General features: G+C 33.2%; 1 long non-coding RNA gene across 1 annotated transcript; it reads left to right on the forward strand.

Annotated features, from left to right (window-relative positions):
- The first annotated feature begins 3,867 nt into the window (after nucleotides 1–3,867).
- On the forward strand, nucleotides 3,868–4,526 carry LOC111618129. The gene is made up of 3 exons (XR_002755524.1): nucleotides 3,868–4,048; nucleotides 4,133–4,281; nucleotides 4,376–4,526. It is a non-coding gene; the product is annotated as an uncharacterized LOC111618129 (long non-coding RNA).
- Nucleotides 4,527–4,912: the final 386 nt, after the last annotated feature.

Consider the following 4,912-nt stretch of genomic DNA (forward strand, 5'->3'; position numbering starts at 1 on the left):
AGCTTGCCTGTACCGAGACTTATGGCATGTAAATTGCTTAATACTAATACACGAAATTCGATATATATCACTTTATCTAAATATAAATTAATTTTCTCTATTTAAAAATTGTACCGAGTTTCAAGGTAAATGTCTGTAGCGTTGATCAACTGTCCTGGCAGCCTTTAAATTTAAACGATTTCTTCTGTTCTGATACAATTTAATAAAAAATTAATTATATATTTATTTAAAAACAGACTTATCACAATAATTGGTTGATTCTTGCCTTTTTTTATTATTAAAAAAATATACTTTTTTAAGTCCATGCATTTTGATGCAATGCTGTTAAGAAATCGCAAAGCTACGAGTCAAAACTCTCTACGACAAAACCAATTTGCTACTTTTTTCACTCGGGTTTCAACACCCAATTGTAGACATTTGCCAAATTAAGAACCAGGATTGTGTATGGATCTTTGTCTCTTAAAACACTAAGACTATCTAAGTACCAACCACACACACCTGACATAACTGAGTACAAAACACATACAAATCACATACAATGTGTGACCCCGTTCTATCGTGTTCGTTTTGTCTATAATAATTTTGGTATCTTTAAGATTTATAGGAAAATCTTTTCGCTCTTTGTCTCTCTAGCATATTAAAGCTTTGTTTATATCAAATCTTTATTCTTTTACATTAGTGTAACAGATTGAAACTAACCTTAGAGTACAAATTCTGAGCACAAATGTTCTCTATGACTCTATAACGTTGAAAAAAATTACAGTAATGTGTTTATGCCTTTAATTCGCGTTTTAAAACAACAATATATAAACTCTACGCAATCTGTTCCAATGTTGTTCCAATTCATATCATCGTTTAAAGCTTTTGTAATTGCACGTGAATGGCTTGTCATCCGAATGCACTTCCAGGTGCCGTGTCAAATTGCGCTTATCCGAAAAACTTTTTTGCAAAATTCGCATTCAAACGGCTTCTCACCCGTATGAATTCGCATGTGTTTTTGCATAGCTGATTTATAAAAAAATTTCTTACTGTATGTCGTGCATTGATGTTTTTTCTCGTTTCAAAAGTTTTGTTTAGTAAATAATTAATTAGTGAAAAAATTCAGGAGAACGATAAGTCAAAAAAAAATTATATATATATATATAATTTATATATTTAATTTCACTATTACTTACCAAGTTGTATATTTGATGACAATTGTTGCAATTCAAAATCTTCCAACTATGAAAACATTTAAATTAAATTAAAAAACTTATCACTAAGTAAATTCAATAAAAATTTAACAAACTTACCAAATATATGACAAATATTCCTTGAAGAATAAAGATAAAAATTGCCAGGCAACACATTAAAAAACTCCATCTTCTACATATTGTAAACATCTCCTTACTAAAATATGTAATTAAGAATTTTCAATATAATTCATGGTATTTAATAAATTTCGGTTTGTTTTTTCATTTTGAATTATTCCTTTCAAAAAATATGAAAGTTATTACGTTTAATCGCACAAACTTCCTCTCTCGTGGAAGTTTGACAGTCCTTCACACAACATATGATACATGATTTTAATAGATCCAATAGTAGCTTGCTTACTTGTCGCCCTCTGGCGGTGAAGTTAGGCGTTAGCTACGTTGGCTATTTCTCCCCGGGTGATTGTTATTGGCCCGAGTGGAGTTGGATTGATCCAATAGTAGGACTTCTTTTTAATATGGGAAGTTGGTAGTAATTACGTCAAGTAGTAATTACTAGCGCCAAAAAGAGCCTAGCGGCAAGTGTGGAAACCTGTTAGAAATTTGTATTAACTGAAAGCGAAATAAAAGAGCAGTTTGCTTACATTTTACGTAGATTACGCCGTTTCGATAATTCGCAATTATATGAAAGAATTTTTAAATTATTTTTCACAATTTTATTAATTTAAATATCGAAATGAGTCTATTCCAACCTCAGTTCTAAATATTAAATGAAATAAAGCTTCATACATGTATTATATAATCAAACATTTAATGTATTATTCTTTCATTTTACACTTGAATTTAAACATTTAATAACTAATGGGTACAAAATTTACTTAAAAGGCCACGTAATTTCCAGTTATTGATATAATTATTATATAAGGGCCGTCTATTTATTACGTGTAAAGTTATTGATCACCTTTCTGTTGTTTACAATGGCATATTTTTTAAAAACTCCTCTCGTTTAATTATATGTACTGGACTCCCGACATTGAAGAAATGACTTAAAAAGTCCTGCAAATATTTTCTGATAGTTTATTTACAGAATAGTAAATAGTAAGGTGGTCGTTTCATTTTACGAATATAATATCGGTGCTATGCGATGGGCCTCAAAGCTATCAATGGTTTCTTGCAATCATCGGCGATGGATCGATGTATTTTTAAAACTATTTCCGCCTTGTGGGCACTAAGATGGCCTTATTTAGCAAACCCATTATGAATTATAGTTTCCGGCCAGGCCCACAATTGGGCGGCGGGATGGTGAGAGACGGGGCCCGATGGGCCACCCGCAAAAGTTTCTGGGAATTTTTCGACCCGTTCGGATTCGATCCTGGGTCTAGCAGAGCGGTAGGCTGTTACCTTAGCCTCTCGGCTATTCGGCTGTCGAATGAATCGATGATTATGTTGGCTATAATCTAGACTTTACACTCTTCCGCTGTGCGGGCACTAAGAATGTATATACATACATTTAAGTGTCAAACATGTTCGACCAGATCCCAATGGAGGCAATCGGATGACGAGGGATGGGCCCGACTTATCCGGAACAAACCACCCATTAAAGAGGGCCGGATGGCTTGCTAAAAGAGGCCGTCTTAGTGCACACAAGGCGGANTATAAATATATTATAAATATATTTTGTATATATATATTTATATACATATATAATATATAGCCTATATACGCCTGTTTATATATATAGCAAATGGCGGCAGTAATCGTATTTCACTTGGGTGAGGTCTATATCTTTAGGTTTTTAATAAAATGTGAAATGGGAAAGACATAAAAGTGTTTTAATTTCATTATAGTAAAGTTCGATTTGTTGAGCCGTTCTTTTGTTCTCTCGCTGACGTGACGGCTTGCCTCTACTGAGCGTTATGATATGTAAATTGCTTAATTCTAATACACGAAATTCTATATAAATCACTTTATTTAAATATAAATTAGTTTGCTTCATTTAAATCTAACGCGTGAGAGCGAGTTTACACCGATCTTAATGTTAACATACTACCTTCCCAGTTCTTTCCGATTCTTGTATTGGAACATTCAGTAATCGTTGCTTCTAAAGATGCGCTCTTTCGACACGATCAACATTTTCGAGCGGTCCTCTTCTCTCTTACTTATCGTATGGCGAATGCGTAGAACGTCTAACTGTGGTCATCTCTTGTATGGAGAACTGCGTTGAATCGTATGGCTCTCTATCTGTGTGGACTGCCCCGACTAGTATTGCTATCAGTCCGACATCGTATCGAGAACGCCCCCGAATAGTGGGAAAATTGTCCCTTTTATCCTAGTCGACGGCATACAGCCGGCAAAGTCTCGTGTGCAACCGTTTCTGAATCAACTTAGTACTCATCAGAGAAAGGAAATGAACTTTTTATCAAAGTCGAAAGTTTTTAACATCCATTGATTCGAAAATTTGTTAAAGCTACAAAAATTTAATTTCTATTGAAATTTAAATCGTTCTCTCTCTTCCTAATTTCTTTAGAAATGAACCCTCTTTAATCTGGGTTCTCACAATTATTTTCAGAAATTTTACACCTACAAATTCTGAAAAAATATTTAGACATCATTGAATTTAAATATTAGATGGCGCCACTTTTTTTTTAAATTGGCAGTTAGGACGAGCGAAGTTCAGCAATGCACCTGAATTTCGTGTAGATTTCGGTTAGAAAAATGGCAAAGTATGTTTTTATTATAAGTACTGAATAGATTCAAAATTGTTTTCCGATGAGCTAAGTCTTTTACGAACAAATTGCAGGAGACGTCTCATTTGGTTGTTTAATCGGTGTTCGTTTTTAAGCCATCGTCTTGAGTCGGTTCGTACCTCGCCATTACCAAAAAGAAGAGGAAATAAATAGGTGTAATACACGAATAGTGACGTATTTCTGTTTTCGTTACAGAAAAAAAGTCGACAGAAGTTTTATTTTACTCTGTTGATAACTCACAATTGTTTGTGTCTGTGAAGACAGAGAGGGTGAAGATTGTGGTGTTCTTTCAGCAGTACGACGAAATGAATGCAAGCATTTGGAATTGTCGAACACACAGGCAGGTTAGTCTTTTCGTCGACAGTTTGACTGTCGCCATTATATTTCGACAATCAATAGTCTGAGTATAGATTATTTTAAATTTAATATAATTACCAGTCTTAATAAAAGGAGAAAACCTCGTTGATGATTTCACCAGAAAGAAAGAAGAAAACAGAAGGAACATTTTAACGAAGCGGAAGTGGAGACTTCTCAGGTAACATTTGATGATGTATGGAATTCCCTGGTTTGTGGACTGTGTTAACGAGTATTGTGGTATTTTCCGTGCCTTTCTTGACTGAAGTTTATTAAATTAGTAAGTAGATTTTCACTTTTTTCCTAAGGTAATTTTAAGAACACTTTTCAAGAAACGATTGAGTTTGTATAACTTTTACTTCTGTGATGAAAGCTGTAAAATAGGAAAACCGAAGAGAAGTTAATTCTTCATAAAATACATTTATACCTAATTTTCTTATTTTTAAAATTTACAGATAAAACGAATTTGAATTTATTTCATACGTATAAATATATTGTTCCTAAATAAGAATTCGTTTCATTTTCAGGTTTTAATCCGAGCCGTAATTTTATGACCTGAATATATGTCCAAGGAATAATTTCTAAAATTACTGGTTTAATTTTGAAATATTTAAACTTTAC

This window comes from Centruroides sculpturatus, unplaced genomic scaffold (assembly GCF_000671375.1).
Source record: "Centruroides sculpturatus isolate CEXI.00-Female unplaced genomic scaffold, Cexi_2.0 scaffold62, whole genome shotgun sequence".
Classification (NCBI taxonomy): domain Eukaryota; kingdom Metazoa; phylum Arthropoda; class Arachnida; order Scorpiones; family Buthidae; genus Centruroides; species Centruroides sculpturatus.